This window comes from Oncorhynchus keta, chromosome 13 (genome assembly GCF_023373465.1).
Source record: "Oncorhynchus keta strain PuntledgeMale-10-30-2019 chromosome 13, Oket_V2, whole genome shotgun sequence".
NCBI lineage: Eukaryota > Metazoa > Chordata > Actinopteri > Salmoniformes > Salmonidae > Oncorhynchus > Oncorhynchus keta.
The window spans coordinates 15,122,915-15,142,425 of record NC_068433.1 but is presented as its reverse complement, the minus strand read 5'-3'; the positions used below and the strand labels follow the sequence as shown (position 1 = coordinate 15,142,425).

The window sequence follows — 19,511 nt, the reverse complement described above, 5'->3', positions numbered from 1 at the left end:
AAGACAAAACTCTCCATGCTGTTATAACAACCATATCATTCAGACAGGGAGTTTGAGTGACAGCTCTTCCAGCAGTACCTCCATGGCAACAGAAGATCTTCTCATCTACGATGGCAGCGATGGGAAGGCAGTTGAAGCAGTCAGTAAATGTCTTCCACAGCTTTATGTTGAATCTGCGCTTACCTGGAGAAACATTAAGAGATGACGTTTAAATATACTTCATACAATCATCTGGGATCTTCTAGACTCATGTCAGACAGTGTGTGCAAGTGTATTCATCTGCAACTTTACTCTTGTCACAGAGGCTGTATGTGTTGAATGGAAAATAAACATGAATTAGGGTGTGTGCCGGGTGGCTATTTAGCTCAATTACTTGTATGATACACTAACAAGTGCATGGTGTGTGTGTGTGTGTGTGTGTGTGTGTGTGTGTGTGTGTGTGTGTGCAGAGTGTGTGTGTGCGCGCGCATGCATACTACTCACACTCATCATAGAAGCCATAGATGCGGTTGATGGAAGCACACTCGTGGTTGCCCCTGAGGAGGAAGAAGTTCTCAGGGTATTTGATCTTGTAGGCCAGCAGTAGACAGATGGTCTCCAGGGACTGCTTGCCTCGGTCCACGTAGTCCCCCAGGAACAGGTAGTTGGCCTCGGGCGGGAAGCCGCCGTACTCAAAGAGCCGCAGCAGGTCTGTGTACTGGCCGTGGATGTCACCTGAGGAGGGGTGGGGGTGTGTGTGTGGGGGGGGTTACTTAACTACCATAGCCTATCCGTCCAGAGGCTAATGAATGAATAATAGGTCTTAAACTGGACAACTCATCATCAGCCACCATCACCATCCTCATCATCACCACCACCTACCACAGATTTTGAGGGGAGCCTCCAATTCCAACAGGATGGGCTGGCTGAGGAAGATCTCTCTGGACTTGATGCAGAGGCCTCTCACTTCAGCCTCTGACATCTGCACAATCTTCCCTGGGCGACATCCCCGCACTGACACACAGAGACACAGACACACAGAGACACAGACACACAGAGACACAGACACACAGAGACACAGACACACAGACACGCACAGAGACACAGAGACACAGAGACACAGAGACACAGAGACACAGAGACACAGAGACACAGTTAGATTTGATGGCACAGAGTGCTAGAACTTAAACACACATTTCCCTCGTCAATGGAACTTTGTCAGATGTTTCCAAACCTCAAAAGTAGAGTAATGTCAAGATGAAACCACATCCCACGACATTGGTTGTGGTTCTGTCTTGACAGACTACACTAAAGGTCTCAAAACATCTGACAAACTTCGCTTTGAAAGTGTCATGTCCCCATATCATCTGTGGTGACAATTCACTTTTCTGCCAGGTGCAACAGACCTACATTTTGTATGTGAGGGTGTTCCTTTATTGCTACTCAGAAGTCAGAGTGCAGCACTACCAAGGCTGAAGTGACGACTGGAGGGAAGTGAAGTGGAGGAGGGGGTGGGGGGGGGGGGGACGGGACAGTGAACTAGTCCAGTTCAGGGTACGAGCGCAGGCACAACACTATACTAAGCAGGTACCCCCTACTACCGTCGAGCACGCAACACTATTTCCTTTTACTTACTTTTCAAATCTGTGTTTATAACCACAACAGGAACACATGGTGAGTCAGTCCAGCCCAATGTCCCGAGGGTGAGGTTTTCATGAAACAGCCAAACAGGGTAAATAGGGTAAATACTGGTACTGCCTGTATATAACCATGTTATGTTTACTCGTTATTGTTATTCACTGTGTATTTATTCCTCATGGCACTACCTTAAACTCTGCATTGTTAGAAAAGGACCCGAAAGTAAGCATTTCACAGTTAGTTAGTCTACACTAGGGCTGTGGCAGTCACAAAATGTTGTCAGCCAGTGATTGTCAAGCAAATAACTGTCGGTCACATTATATTAATTAACGGTCAATTACCAAACACATTTAGCATCTCCTGGCATCCACACAAATATTTATTAGACATTTTAAAATGTCTAATAAATCCGTGTTATATAGCCTACACCTTCACAATAAATCCACTATTTATTTTAGACAGGTCTAAAGAAACATGATATGAAGAAAATGTAGTCTATTTCAGAAGAACAGAACAGCTTACTCGGAGTTGTCCTTATGTTAGGTCCTGATCTGGCTATGCCAAATGGCTGCGGGCTACACTAGTTAATTTAGCAGACAAGATTTGCTTAGAATTCAGTGGCATTATTTTATATTATTTTATAGTATGAAGAATACAATTGAGCGAGGCTGAATAAAATATAAATATTTTCTCCAAACTATTTGAGAGAGTGAACACATGCAGCTATTCTGTGTTGAGGGGTAAACAAAGAAACTGGTCCTCCTATAGGTTTCATTTAGAGTTATCAATGTAACTTTAAAGCAGATGAATGTGCTTAATTTCAAGACGTTATTTGGCCACTTTAGTTATGATTACAAACCTTATTAAACATATAGACCTATGGGCTAGGCTATATCAGGTGTGAGACTATGATTAGAAAAAGCTGCAAAAGAAAGGTATTGTTTCTTACACTGGGCATCATTCACTAATGATAATATATGATTCACAAGTGATAGGCTAATATTGTCACACAGACTATTCTTGATTTAGTTTAGTCATTACATGTACTACATAATATATATGTGTGAAATTAGTTATGATTTAGAATGGACCATTTATCATGCACCTGTCTCAAAACAGGGAAAACAGGGGCAGCGAGAAAATACACATGTCATCTATGCACATGGTTCATTTTCATACCAGCCAGGTAGACTATACTCCTGTTGTAAAGAGAAGCAATGTGCTTAATATTAGGAAAGTTGAGAAAGAAATATAGGGGCCTAGCATATAGAACGCTGATGGGATCCTCCTCTTTTTATTAGCGGCCATCACTGTTCTCTCCCATAATTGCACAGCCAATAGAAATGTTGCGCAACATGAGCTCATGGACTCTCATGAAGTGTGTGATTAGATTTTTGATGACATTTGCATTGACGTCAGAGTGATTAGAGGGACAATAGAGTGCTGAGTACCAGGCAGTTAGCAAGTTTGGTAGGCTAATAATGACCAGCAGCAGCATCAGAGCTTGGAGAAGCCTAATTACCGTGACTAAACAGTCATGTGGTATTTGACTGCCTTCATGACTCGTGATCGCCGGTATGGCGGTAACACGGTCACCGCAACAGCCCTAGGTTACACTCATTGTTTATGAAGCTTGTGACAAATAAAATTGGATTTGATATGAGGGCCTGGGTTGTGTCAACACAGTGGTCCCAATAGACAGACAGCATGCAGAGTGCCTCCACAACGCCAGCCATTCAGAGTAAGTGAGGCCTGGGACTGTGTAAGCGTCCCTTCTCACATGATGATCGCTACAGTTAGGCCTACTAACACTAGGAACAAAAGCACTGGCTGTGGTTGTTATTTAACAGGAAATAACCGGGTCACGTTCATTTAGTCAGCTACATGTAGACAAAGGTGTCCCTAAAGCATTTTAAATTAAAAAAGGTACATTGAACAATGGGCGCAATTCATCATACATTTGAGAAAACTAGATATCTTCAGTTATAACTAAGAGAAATGGTTTTCATAGCATGCATTTGAAAAGAAGACATGCACAATGGATTTATTACCAAACCCCTTTCTAAACATGTACTCCATTTTGCATCGCTAGCTATTTAATGGCAGACTACGGATGAGGCATAGGTCTGGGCAGAGAGATTCCTACAAGTTACCGAGACACTGCCTAGCACCACTTGCACTGTCGACTGGAACTTTGTACGACCTGGCTATTTCTGCACCGAGACCTTAAACCAGCTGGATAGACATTCACTGTTCTCTTCCAAAAACACACAAGAAAAAGTGATCTAAGCCCATCAGATAATATATCTCGTATCCCAAAGAGAGTCACGTTAACAAGAAGCCAAGGGGTGTTATTCTTAGTAGCCATAGCATTCAGCAGTCTGATCTGTTTGATTTAGAGGGGGTCTCAATCGGAAAAATATAGACACACACCCCTTCTGACTTCCAGCACACACACACACACACCAGTGAGGATGAAACCTGAGGAGGCTGGGGTCAGATGTGTGTGTGTGTGTGTACGTATGTCTGTGTGTGTTGCTCTCAGATCTGCCACAGACACGCTCCACCTCTCCCTCTCAGAGCGGTGCTGACGTGTCTGTAGGTCTGTGTTGTATCAGCTGACAGAGAAGCAACTGAAAGGCCCAATATAGGAGAGGAGAGCATCACACCAGACACCACAGCCAGACACTACCACACCGCAACACTGGAGGGGATCACCTTACAGCCCGTTATGGAAAAGTCTACACGATAGACATGCGCGCACACATAGCCTGCCAGCCACAGTCTTGTGACCTTGACTTCAGATACCTCCCATGAATCCTCCCAGTGGTTGCATAAACCCACTAATCCTGCCCTCTTTTCACTGCACTGCAACGGTCAACGGTGAGGGGTGGAACAACAGGCTGTCACCATGGCAACACACCAGGCAGGTCATTGGTTTTTGGCAAGGTGTTGATGGGTGTTGGTTGCTAGCTTAAGGCGGAGCTGATTGGCAGACAGAGGCTCCTCCTCTCCCGCTACCTCATGGTTTGAATACTAATGTGTCCTGTCATGGCCACTGACTGATGTAGAGAGCAGACTTCCACACCCTAAGCCCAGGATGTTTATGAACAGGCATCACCACTTTTTTGGTTGAGTCAAAATGCGCACTGTAGAATAAAGTGGCATTTTGTCAAAAGTTACTTGTCAAAAGACATTATCGTTTCCTGTGGGTTTGTATTGCTTCATAAGCGTGGTTTTTCTTTGGTTCTGTGGGAAAAAAAGAATCCCTCGCTCCACCTTCCAATTCATCACTCCTAATTCGGCCCTGTCCTGACTGTTTGTGTGCACACACTGCTAAAAAGGGTAAGTGGAGAATAGGGGTACTACACACGCTGACCCTTCCAACACCAGTACAAAATGTTCTGCTCTGTACTTTTCCCTCTGCCAGGTCAGATCACTCTCCTATCCAAACCCTCTCTCCTTCTATCCTCTCCTCCTCCCCTTCTTTCCCCCTCTCATCTATTTATCTGACAGCTCTTCTGAAGCGGTAGTCTGTGACATCACAGGACAGCCTGGCCCTCCCCTAACACACACACACACACACAACATTCCACAAGGCCAGCCCACACACGCAGACACACACACACACGCAGACACACACACACACACACACACACACACACACACACACACACACACACACACACACACACACACACACACACGCAGACACACACACACGCAGACACACACACACGCAGACACACACACACGCAGACACACACACACACACACGCAGACACACACGCAGACACACGCAGACACACGCAGACACACGCAGACACACGCAGACACACGCGCACAACAGCAAACCTCCTGAGGGTTAAGCCTGGGCCAAAAAGGAGAGGAATCAAGTTCCTACACTACATCCTGATGTAACAAACCCAACCAAAGAGAGTTGTGTCACAAAGCATTCCCTGGAAGACGATGAGCCTAAACAGGACAGTGTGGAGAGGGAAACTAAAACAGGGTACATATCAAAGAAGCTCAGCATAGAGAGAGACAAACGTGAGCTGGGTTTATTTGAGAGCGCTGTTAGTCAGAGACAGGGCTGAATTCATTGGAGGTAGAGCTTGTTTTTCGTTTTGATATTTAGCAAAGTAAAAGGCTGTCTAAATTTGGATAAAATATAACTTAAGAGATGTATCTGAAAATGGGATGGTTTTATGCAATTAAAGAACATTTGGAAGCTAAAAGACTGGCTCATTGTGTGGGAAACGTCGTATTTACAGCCATTGCATTCAGCAGTCTGATAGGTTGTCGTTTTCTAGACAACACAAAGGAAGTCTTGTGGTGGTTATAGGGGAACTTGTAGTCTATTTAGAAGTGATCTTTTTTTAGTTTCTTTAGCTGAGTGTTATTAAGGAAAGCGGTCAGGTGGGTCGAGAACTTTTCCATTCATTTAAAAGAGCAGGGTTCAGTTAATGTTGGAGTTGAAGGGGAGAGAAACTGAATAACAGTCAGACCTTGCTTCTCCCAAGCATGACCATATATGGGCGCTGTTTCAGAGGAGAGGAAAGAGTCCCTCAGGACAAGAGAGGACTGAGGGAGAGCACTTCAAAAGTCTCCAGCCACGGTCAACTGATGCTAAGTGCACTAACACCAGCTAGCCACCAGCTAGCACCAACTAGCTAGTCAGGTTCACTTAACAACATCTGACAACAACAACAACACAAGTCTCCCCCTGGCAGCCACAATGACAGAGCTACAACAATACATGCCCTGTTAGCTGCTGCAGCCAACCATTCACAACATTAGCCCATTCATTATATGAGGCCAGCAAGGGCAGCTCAGACTAACACTGACAGACATACCACACACACTGACTGGGACTGTTTTAACAGAAGAGGAAAAGAGAGGGAAATTATTAGCTTTTTCTCCATACAATTCAGATATAAATCTTTCAAACTCACTCAGATCAAGGCTCCATATGAGTTAACACAACTGGTGAATTTTAAGCAGGTGAGGGGTGTGCTTTGTCAGACCACCAAAGGTGTAATGGCCCAACTATGGTAATGACCTCAGTGATATTTCGCCAGTCTCCATCTTCATGCATCTCGCTTTCTTCCTACCAGGCACCGGGCCAGGTTTCCCCCCTCCACTCCCTCCTCCATCCCCATGTCCCACAAACAGGGGGTGGAAACCAGTGAACCCACAGTGGACACGCAGCAACCTGACTCTGGGTCCGAGTGAATGTCAAGCAGAAATCCCAACTGCCTTCCATGGCATTTCAGACATGTTTTTCTTCAGCGCACTTTTTTGTTCTTCATGAAGTGTCAGGTGAATGCCTGTGAATGGCAGTCATTGTGTAGCGAGAGGGAGAGAAAATAGATAAAAAGGAGAGAATGTGAAAGGGAGAAAAATAGAGCATGTGATGGAGAGAAAATAGAGAAAGAGCAGTTTATCTGAAAAGCTCTCAAGCTGAAAAGCCTCCATGAGCACAGTGCAGTGCCATGGTTGGTGCCAGAGAGAGACGCTCCGTGCTGCCCTCCCCGCGCCCCACACACACACACGCACAACCATTGTTGTTTCCATAACAGTCAGTGGCGCACCACACTCTCTGTCATTGCATACACTACCATAAATTACCGTCCATTTTTATAATAACATCAAATTGATCAAAAATACAGTGTAGACATTGTTAATGCTGTAAATGACTATTGTAGCTGGAAAAGGCTGATTTTTTATGGAATATCTACATACGCGTACAGAGGCCCATTATCAGCAAACATCACTCCTGTGTTCCAATGGCACATTGTGTTAGCTAATCCAAGTTTATCATTTTAAAAGGCTTATTGATCATTAGAAAACCCTTTTGAAATTATGTTAGCATAGCTGAAAACTGTTGTACTGATTAAATAAGCAATAAAACTGGCCTTCTTTAGACTAGTTGAGTATCAGCATTTGTGGGTTCGATTACAGGCTCAAACTAGCCAGAAACATAGAACTTTCTCCGGAAACTCGTCAGTCTATTCTTGTCCTGAGAAATGAAGGCTATTCCATGCGATAAATTGCCACTACTCCCTTCACAGAACAGCGCAAACTGGCCCTAACCAGAATAGAAAGAGGAGTGGGAGTAGGCCCCGGTGCACAACTGAGCAAGAGGACAAGTACATTAGTGTCTAGTTTGAGAAACAGACGCCTCACAAGTCCTCAACTGGCAGCTTCATTAAATAGTACCCGCAAAACACCAGTCTCAACGTCAACAGTGAAGAGGTGACTCCGAGATTCTGGCCTTCTAGGCAGAGTTGCAAAGAAAAAGCCATATCTCAGACTGGCCAATAAAAAGAAAAGATTAAGATGGGCAAAAGGACACTGGATTGCCTCGAACAAAAGAGATCTCAGAAAACCTAAGATTAAGAATTATTGACTGGCATAAAGCTGGAAAGGGTTACAAAAGTATCTCTAAAAGCCTGATGTTCATCAGTCCACGGTAAGACAAATTGTCTATAAATGGAGAAAGTTCAGCACAGTTGCTACTCTCCCTAGGAGTGGCCACCCTGCAAAGATGACTGCAAGAGCACAGTGCAGAATGTTCAATGAGGTTAAGAAGAATTCTAGTGTCAGTTAGCATGTTCCAGAGATTTCTGTAAGTTAACACCTCTATTGATGAATCTACGATACGTAAAACACTAAACATGAATGGTGTTCATGGGAGGACACCACGGAAGAAGGCTCTGCTGTCCAAAAAAACATTGCTGCACATCTGAAGTTTGCAAAAGAGCACCTGAATGTTCCACAGCGCTTCTGTCAAAATATTCAGTGGACAGATTAAACTAAAGTTGAGTTGTTTGGAAGGAACACACAACACTATGTGTGGAGAAAAAAAAGGCACAGCACACCAACATCAAAACCTCATCCCAAATGTAAAGTATCACGGTTTGGGGCTGCTTTGCTGCCTCAGGGCCTGGACAGCTTGCTATCATCGATGGTAAAATTAATTCCTAAGTTTATCAAGACATTTCGCAGGAGAGTGTAAGGATATCTGTCCACAAATTGAAGCTCAACAGAAGTTGGGTGATGCAACATGACAACGACCCAAAACACATTAGTAAATCAACAACAGAATGGCTTCAGCAGAAGAAAATACACCTTCTGGAGTGGCTTAGTCAGAGTCCTGACCTCAACCTGATTTAAAATGCTGTGGCATGACCTCGAAAGCAGTTCATCACAGACATCCTAAGAATATTGCTTAACTGAAACAGTTTTGTAAAGATGAATGGTCCAAAATTCCTCCTTGCCGTTGTGCAGGTCTGATCTGCAACTACAGAACACATTTGGTTGAGTTTATTGCTGCCAAAGGAGGGTCAACCAGTTATTAAATCCAAGGGTTCACATACTTTTCCCACCCTGACCTGTGAATGTTTACATGGTGTGTTCAATGTGTATGTTATTAGACTGTGTTTGTCTATTGTTGTGACTTACATAAAGATCAGATCAAATTTTATGAGCAATTTATGCAGAAATCCAGGTAATTCCAAAAGGATCACAAAAATGAGGACATCGGCTCTGTTTTAAAAATACTACTTTTCTGTTATATGACAGTGGTTCCACATGTTTGTGACACTCAAGTTGTGTGGGGAAAGTATGTCTATTTTAGAAATACATAATTTCTGACCAAATTAAAATCAAAATATGCTATTCTATGCTTTTGAAAATAAATTGTATTGGTCTTATGTTTCTTAGGACCTGCTTAATTAATAATGGTTTTCTTTGTCCAGCCAGCTCATATAATTAACAGAACATTAGCTAACAACATTGCGCAGCCAACCTTTTATTCACCATAACAGGAAATACAAGGTCATTATTTACAAATGATTTACAAGTAGGCTATGGCAAGCTGCTAACTTACGGTTGTGAATGTAAAGAAATTAAAGCAGGGGTGCTGACCACCACTAAGTTGAATGCAAAAGATCAGATGTGGGTTGCTGAATTGGCTGATTTCAACTTCCCCATAAAGTACAGACCTGGTAAGGCAAATGGAAACGCAGATAGCCAATCAAGGATGCCATTGGATACGGAGGTGTTCATGACACAGTGTACAGAGGGAGTAAGTCAGGACACTGCAAGAAGAGCCTACTCCACTGTTCAGCTCGATCACATTCAACGCCATCCAAGAACGAGACACTACTCAGCACAGTACAGCCAATCTCCAAAGATGAAACACGGGGGGGCTCAACACAGGGGGCTCAACACAAAGACCCAGTGATTGGGAAAGTGTGAGTACAAGATGAGAAACCAAGTGCAAATGTATTCACACTGTAAAGCGAGAGCTTTGCTCAGAGAATGGAGAACAGAAATAGAGATCAAACCAGATGGAACACTGCACAGGAGAAGTGATTCCACTCGTTCAATGCCGATCTCGCCGTCATTCTGCTTTGATCAACCTTTTTTGCCTCGGTGTGTGAATCTGGGAAGGCGATAGGCTACTTTGTTTTATAGAGGAGACGGTACACAATTCCGCCAAAATTAGAGGTGCCGGTACCACGTTCCGGACTAAGTCAAGCACTGCCGACAAATCCCAGTTCCATCATGCTGATGGCAGTGAGGATTTGGCGTAAGCAGCATGAGTCCAAGGCCTGTTGTCAATGGTACAGGTTGGTGGAGTAATGGTGTTGATACCAATTGTGCAACATTTCCATACCCCAAAGAATTCAGGTTGTTCTAGAGGCAAAGGGGTGTCTGACCAGGTCCTAGATGTGTGTACCTAATCAACTGGCCACTGAGGGTAAGTGGTATAGTTGAATTGGTCATTTTTAGGTTCCCTGTGCAATGTCAACAAGTAGTTGAAGGTACAGTATAATATACCTGTATAGCTGTAATATCGGGACACCATTTTTGAAGAGGAGAATGTGAGATATGTTAAACTTTGTAATTTCAAGCTAATCATACAGTATATTTATAGAAGTGTGGTTGTGCTGGGTTTGGGCCAACAGAGGGCTGCTCGCTCCAGCGTTTTTTTCACGAGCTCTCACTCCTAGTAGTTCTCACGCTAGCATGTCAGTTGAATGAGTGACAAGTCAAAGGAGGCTGTACTAAGAGCAACCAGATATAAACTCATTGGTTTAAACTTTTTTTCCAAGGTGAGCGAGTTCTAAAGCACATTATAAGAAACAGTAAGTTAAGAGGAGCGTAGTTATGCTATTGTTGTAATGTGTTCGTTACGTTTTCATAGTTAAATTAGTTAGATGTCCGCTAGCATAGAAGCTAACAATAACGAATGGCAGCTCCGTTGTCACGGTAACAGAGGCTCAGTCCAAATGTAAACAGGATATAAACAAAAGCCTAAACATTGTTTCGTACTGTGTATTGAACACTAGCTGAATAATGAGATGATTAAATGTATTTGTGTGTTCCGACTTGTCGTTCCCTCTCCTTGTTCGGGCAGTGCTCGACGTCACCGGTCTTCTAGCCATCATTGATCCATTTTTCATTTTCCATTGGTTTTGTCTTGTCTTCCCACACACCTGTTTTCAATCACATTCATTACCTGCTGTGTATTTAACCCTCTGCTTCCCCTCATGGCTTTGTCAGAGATTGTTTATTGTCAGTGTTGCGTTTGTTATATAGGTGCGCGACGGGTCCTCGTACCCATGTTTGTTTATATTCTGTTCTTATTAGTGTTATGGAGCATGTTACGTGGACATTCATTAAAAGACTCCATTTTACACTCCGTTTGACTCTCCTGCGCCTGACTTCCTTGCCACACACACACACACACACACACACACACACACACACACACACACGTCTCTGACATTGTGAGATGATTAAATGCATGTATGAAAATGGATACTTGTAATACTTGTTTATTAATTGTTTTAATATGTTGGCTATTTATTTGGTAATTGAATAAGAATAGAGAAATAGTAATGGCGTCTTTTTGCAGGCACCAACTCCGCCATGTTTCGTTGGACAAAGCCTATGAGGAAAATTAAATGTTGTTTTTGTATGGTTTTTGGATAAATGCCAAAAACACAGGCTTAGAAGATCTTCTACATTTGTGTAATGAAATAATCTTCATCAGCGAACATCACTTTCTGTATAATTTAGAAGAATTTATGTAATAATACAAAATAAAGGCTTCATAATTCATAAAGGTAATGTTACCGGACGGCTATTATCTCATAGAACAAAACATATTAGATCTCCTAAGCCTGTGTTAACCTCTGACCTGTCAGTGTTTATCCCAAAACCCTCTTCTTTCCTCATTCATTTTCCCCATAGGATGGCAGAAGGAACCAGAGGTAACTTTTTTCTGGGTTTTAGGACTACACGCTGGCGAAATCTATAGAGAAGTCTTTTGAATGAGTCACAAGCCAACAGTAGCTGTACTAAACAGAGCAACCAGATATAAACTCATTGTTTTAAACTCGATTTCCAAGGTGTCAGGCTCAAATCATTCTACTCACCACACCCAATTACAAAAGGGCAACATATTTTAGAACGAGCTGCTGTCGGGTTACCATGACAACAGTTGCACAACAGGGTCCTACCAGGCAAAAGCGATGGCTATATAAAAAGGTGAATGCCGAGAAGGGAAGAGAATAAGAAACATTTCCCATTTATTTGTTACAAGCAACATACCGTGAATCTTATGTAAAAGCAATACTAAGGAGAAGCAACTACTGGAGGGAACTGAAACAAGCACAAGACATGAGGAAAATGCATGGAGAACTAAAAGTAACTCAATCCGATGGTATAGGAAACTGTTCAATTATCCTGCATTTTGCCCTCAAATATGCTTTCCTAGCTAGCATGTACGAATTGCTGGAATTCCAGTGACTTTCCCACATGCTCACAATTCCTGTACGAAGCCAGCCCCCACAAAATACACAACACAGTGGCAAGATCATGTATTGTATATGTACAGTATGAAGAAGAGGGTACTATACTGTCAGAGGCCAGTGGCTTAGGGACGGACAGACAGTAAAAGAGAGGGAACAAATGTCAAACAACCTCTGTTCTTGTGTGAGTGGCCATAACAGACCACAGGCATGGGACTGATAAACAGTTCAACACACAGGAAGACGCACGCACAGACGGACAGACAGACACATAGCAAATAAGCGTATCTTATAAAGCATGGCGTTACAGGTAAGGACACACCAACATAGTGTCTTAATAGGGAGTTGAGCCAACACGAGCCAGAACAGCTTCAATGAACCTTGACATAGTTCCAGACACTTGTAGAATCTGTTGGAGTGATGCGACAACACACCATCCTTCAGTGAGAAATTCCATAATTTGGTGTTTTGTCAATGGTGGTGGAAAACGCTGTCTCAGGTGCCTGCTCCCCCCCAAGATGAATGGTTTTTACCATGCGCCACTGCTTTGATTGGTCCAGCTAGAAATCATGTGTCTATCCTATAATATAAAAGGCGCCTGAGAAAGAAAATTCCACAAACGTATTTATCTATTTTGTTCTGTTGTTACATGTGTATTGGTGTGTCGTTTCATGTCCGATGCGCTCGGGGTGTTGTTCGATATAATTTGCGGCATTCATCATGAGCAAAGTCATTGTGGCCTATCATTTCAATTCCCCTAACCATGGCATGACTTGACATTGCTGTTGCGCAGCCAAATAGCCTGCCAGCAGCCTACCCTATCCATTACAATGTAGAAAGATGAGTCTCTAGTCCAAACCGTTCAATAGTTAATCTATCCATATTACCAGAGTTTCATCTGATTATTTATATTTCTATGGCGGATTCACAGAAGCAATTTATGGAACATGCCAAAACTTTGGAGATAACAATAGATAGCAAAGTCAAAAGATACTGGTTTCCCCTATCCACCTGTGGCAACATTTTCCCTAAATATTTATGACAAATCCAGCTAGGAGAATAAGCCATAGCCTAGCCAATCTATTGAATGCGGTGTAGCGACAACAGATAACATTAGCTAGCTAAAAAAAGGTAAACAGCCGCCAGTGCCCTGCTTGTTGTCATTTCTCCACTCCACATGGAAATCACCACAACGTCCCACCCCCAATTCGTGAATAGGTATTAGCAGCAGGGGTTGGAACTGAAATCATTTTCCAATCGTTTCGTTCTGAACAGAACCATTTTTTTGTTCCGTTCCACTGTTCTAACCAGCAAAATAATGTTCTGAACCAGTTCGTAAAAAGTTACGTTTATATTGTTCCTTTCTGTTCAGTTTAAAAAACTTTGATATCATTTATTTGTATAGTTGGTTTAACATTAAATTACTTTACCAATCAGTGCGGATTGAGAAGCTTGCTATATTGCGGGCAAGCTATTTACATCCATTGGACAGACGAATGTCAGGCGCGAGATGCGACCGAAATCTTACAAGTTGGGAGACCGTGAGAGAGGCTGGACGAGGATGCTTGGCTTGAAGAGCTGGGCATTTTATTGTTATGACATACAGTACCAGTCAAAAGTTTGGACAAACCTACTCATTCAAGGGTATTTCTTTATATTTAATTATTTTCTACATTGTAGAATAATAGTAAAGACATCAAAACTATGAAATAACATATGTAGTAAACAAGTGTTAAACAAATGTATTTTAGATTCTTCAAAGTAGCCACACTTTTCTTTGATGCCAGCTTTGCACACTATTGGCATTCTCTCAACCAGCTTCAGCTGGAATGCTTTTCCAACAGTCGTGAAGGAGTTCCCACAAATGCTGAGCACTTGTTGGCTGCTTTTCCTTCACTCTGTGGTCCAACTCGTCCCAAACCATCTCAATTGGGTTGAGGTTGGGTGATTGTGGAGGCCAGGTCATCTGAGGCAGCACTCCATCACTCTCCTTCTTGGTCAAATAGCCCATACACAGCCTGGAGGTGTGATGGATCATTGTCCTGTTGAAAAACAAATGATAGTCCCACTAAGAGCAAACCAGATGGGATGGCTTATTGTTGCAGAATTCTGTGGTAGCCATGCTGGTTAAGTGTGCCTTGAATCCTAAATAAATCAGTGACAGTGTCACCAGCAAAGCACCCCCACACCACCACCTCCATGCTTCACGGTGGGAACCACACATGCGGAGATCATCCATTCACCTACTCTGCGTCTCACAAAGACATGGCTGTTGGAACCAAAAATCTCAAATTTGGACTTTCCACCGGTCTAAATGTCCATTGCTCGTGTTTCTTGGCCCAAGCAAGTCTCTTCTTATTATTGGTGTCCTTTAAGTAGTGGTTTATTTGCAGCAATTCGACCATGAAGTCCTGATTCACACAGTCTCCTCTGAACAGTTGATGTTGAGATGTGTCTGTTACTTGAACTTTGTGAAGAATTTATTTGGGCTGCAATTTGAGGCTGGTAACTCTAATGAACTGATCCTCTGCAGCAGAGGTAACTCTGGGTCTTCCATTCCTGTGTCGGTTCTCATGAGAGCCAGTTTCATCATAGTGCTTGATGGTTTTTGTAACTGCACTTGAAGACGCTTTCAAAGTTCTTGAAATGTTCCGTATTGACTGACCTTCATGTCTTAAAGTAATGATGGACTGTCGTTTGTCTTTGCTCATTTGAGCCGTTCTTGACATAATATGGACATGGTCTTTTACCAAATAGTGCTTTCTTATGTATACCAAACCAACTCGTCACAACACAACTGATTGGCTCAAATGCATTAAGGAAAGACATTTCACAAATTAACAAGGCACACCGGGTAATTGAAATGCATTTCAGGTGACTACCTCATGAAGCTGGTTGAGAGAACGCCAAGTGTGCAAAGCTGTCATCAAGGCAAAGTGTGGCTACTTTGAATAATCTCAAATATAACATATATTTTGATATGTTTAACACTTTTTTGGTTACTACATGATTCCATATGTGTTACTTCATAGTTGTGATGTCTTCCCTATTATTCTACACTGTAGAAAAAAGTACAAATTAACAAAAACCCTGGAGTGAGTAGGTGTGTCCAAAATCTTTAAAAATATATATTTTCCTCTATTATTTTCCACTAACCCTACCACCCCTCCACTAATTGGAGTAAACTAATGAACAACACCACATGGTCTTCTACTTCCAGCCTATAGATACTATATACATTTTACAGACACAATCTATTTTACAATAGTTATATTTTGTTTGTTTTTAGTCCTGTACTTCCTTTAGCCTCAAGCTTTCCCATCTATTTCTTAACACCATACATATTGGATTTCTATTTGTTATCTTCTTGTTATTGGTCCCAACCTTTAGCTACATTCAACCCCTCCCACCTATCTCTTAAAACCATCCATATTGAATTTCATATATTTTTCAACTGTGCGGTGATGGTTCACAAAAGTTCTGAACCTTTCGATTCTCATAGTTTCTACAGATTGTAAATTAAAAGGTAAACATTTTTTGCTTAAAAGTATTATATTATTGATTGATTGACTATGAGTTTTCAAATCACCTTGTATTGCTATCTGTAATGTTAGCAACAGGTAAATGTTGCAATTCTTCAGCCATTCTTGGACCTGTGACCAAAGACAAGCTATATATGGACAGTACCAAAATAAATGATCTAATGACTGTCTCTTCGCAGCAAAATCTATATGCAGATTTTGCTACGAAGAGACAGAGTCATTAGATAATTTATTTTGGTACTGTCCATATATAGCTTATATATATATATATATAATAATTGTTCTGTTCCAGAACAGTATAGATCACTTTCGTTCTTGGTTTTGATTCTGTTCATTTATTTATTTTCCAGTTGCTTATTCGTGGAGCTGGCCCTGTGTGTGTGTGTGTGTGTGTGTGTGTGAGAGAGAGTGAGGTGCACATGCATGTGAATGAAAGACAAAGGAGAAATAGATCAATAATGAGTTATAGTGAACCATGAGAGACAATAACCACAAGTATACAGTATGCTGCTTCCATACGTGTGTGTGTGTGTGTGTGTGTGTGTGTGTGTGTGTGTGTGTGTGTGTGTGTGTGCCACCATAGGGGCATGTGGGTAATTACTCAGAGGGAGACAGCTGCATCTGTTGACATTTAATGAGGGATCAGTAGGGGGTGGGGGTTGGGGGGAGATGAGTGGCACAAAGGCTCACCGTTAAGGAGGCGAGACCACCATGAGGGGGTAACCAGGAACCTCCAACTCTGGGACGTGTTCATTAGGCAAAAAAGGGAAAACATTGAGAACCCAGAAAATTAAAACAGATTTTCCTATTGGTGAAGTTCAAGTAGTACTTCTTCAGTTTCAAAATGTTTTTTCCCCCCGTTTGGTGCGGGCTGAAAATGACCCTGTTGTACAGGTGTAGAATTCATAGCCTATGACCCAGGGAGGAGTGTTAATATTTGTTTTCTTGTGGACGGTGATTTTAATGCGGGGAAACTGAAATCCGTTTTACCAGCGTAACTTGAGGCCCTCCCTCGCCCTCCCTTTGTCAAATCAGACCATAACTCCATCCTTCTGCTTCCTGCTAACAAGCAAACTCAAACAGGAAGTACCAGTGATGCGTTCAATACAGAAGTGGTAAGATCAAGTGGATGCTAAACTACAGGACTGGTTCGCTACCACAGACTGGAATATATTCGGGGATTTATCCGTTAACATTGAGGAGTTTACAACATCAGTCACCGGCTCCATAAATGTTTTTTGTAAGATTGTATTTTATTATATATTTTTTGAACAATACAAAACATACAAATGACAACATACAGACACACACACAAACATCCACAAAGTCACCCCTGTCCAGAGCCACCCATCTCCATCGCCTGCATGGCCTCAACCTGCACCATTTTGTTTGTCTACATCACCAACGCACTTATAACATTTAGATAATAAAATCATTTGACCTTTCCATTCGATGGAGGATTGGTTGATTTAAAGTTATGCATTTTCAAGATGATTGATGAGAAAAGTATCATCCAACCCATCGGGTATCTCATCTCACTGCACCCTCATAAGCCATGTCTTGAAATATGCAGACAGATGGATTAAAAGTACATTTACATTGTAATACTTCTGACAGCCAACTTTCTAACGCCGCCCATAACTTTTGGACTTTATAGCATTCCTAGAAGGCATGGATTATTGAGTCATTGTTAGTTTTACACTTGCTGTAGAATTTGTGAATTTTGTCTTGTGTAATAAATTCTGTACATTTGTATATACTGGTTATACCGGCTTCATTAATAAGTGCATTGACAAGTGCATTGACAAGTGCATTGACAAGTGCATTGACAAGTGCATTGACAAGTGCATTGACCTTAAGTACATACCCCAACCAGAAGCCATTTATTCCAAGATAGCATAGCAGTGCAGACGTGGTTTGTCGTCCTCTCCTTTACTTTTTGTATTTTTCGCTGTTTTTTAGCCTGGATAATACCTGCCAGCCTCGGACTGTTTTTCTCCACTACAACGCCGGATTCCTACAGTAAACTTTGGACCATTGGCGCATCTCCCGGCTCGCAAAATCAATTACCACAACACCTCTTTCGCCATCTGGCCCGGGTCCCTTCGTCGACACGGCGCCCCGCCGTACCACCACGACTGGTCCGCAGACGTAATTCCGTCAGCTGTGCCTTCAACCGGCCTTTGCCGGACGTCGGAGCAGACGCTTCTACCTACCCCGGCCTGCTAACTTTAAAACGCTGTGTCTCCCGCGTGCTAGCGTAGCAACGACTACCCAGTGGCTTCCCTGTTCCATCTATTGCTGTTCACTGGACCCTATGAGCACTTGGCTACATAGCTGATGCCTGCTGGACTGTTCATTTATCACGGTACTCCACTTTGTTTACCTGTTGGCCCTAGCCCCGAACTCAGGCCCTGTGTTTAGTTAACCGACCCTCTCTGCCCATTCATCGACATTTTACCTGTTGTTGTCTTGCCCGTCGTTGTCTAAGCTAGTTCTCCCAATCAACACCTGTAATTGCTTTATGCCTCGCTTTATGCCTCACTCAAATGTCAATATGCCTTGTATACTGTTGTTTAGGATTTATTGTTTTAGTTTACTGCGGAGCCCCTTGTCCCACTGTACATGCCTCAGATACCTCCTTTGTCCCACCTCCCACACATGCGGTGACCTCACCCAGTATAACCAGCGTGTCCAGAGATGCAACCTCTTATCATCACTCAGTGCCTGGGCTTACCTCCACTGTACCCGCACCCCACCATACCCCTGTCTGCACATTATTCCCTGAATCTATTCTACCATGCCCATATGCTCCTTTTATTCTCTGTCCCCAAAGCGCTAGACGGCCAGTTTTGCTAGCCTTTAGCCGATCGCTGTAGCTGTACATAGTCCATCTGTAAATAGCCTACCCAATCTACCTACCTCATCCCCATATTGTTTTTATTTACTTTGCCGCTCTTTTGCACACCAGTATCACTACTTACACACCATCATCATCTGCTCATCTATCACTCCAGTGTTAATTTGCTAAATAGTCATTACTTGCTACTATGGCCTATTTATTGCCTTAACTCCTCACGCCATTTGCACACACTGTATGTAGACTTTTTAAAATTCTATTGTGTTATTGACTTCACTCTGGTTCATTCCATGTGCAACTCTGTGATGTTGTTTGCTTTATCTTGTTACGGTCGCAGTTGTAAATGAGAACTTGTTCTCAACTAGCTTACCTAGTTAAAGGTGAAATAAAATAAAAAGATTACAGGCAACATCCACACTGAACTAACGGCAAGGGCAACCGCTTGCAAGGAGCAGGACACTGATCCGGATGCTCATAAGAAATCCTGCTACGACCTCCGACTAGACATCAGGCAAAGCATCAATACAGGACTAAGATTAGAATCCTACTAGGCCGCCTCTGACGCTGGACGGATGTGGCAGGGCTTGCAAACTATCACGGATTACAAAGGGAAACCCAGCTGCATGCTACCCAGCGACGCGAGCCTACCAGGCAAGCTAAATG

General features: G+C 42.7%; 1 pseudogene; it reads right to left on the bottom strand.

Annotated features, from left to right (window-relative positions):
* LOC118391905 (serine/threonine-protein phosphatase PP1-beta catalytic subunit-like) overlaps nt 1–19,511 on the bottom strand; it is a 46,197-nt pseudogene that overhangs the window by 12,428 nt on the left and 14,258 nt on the right.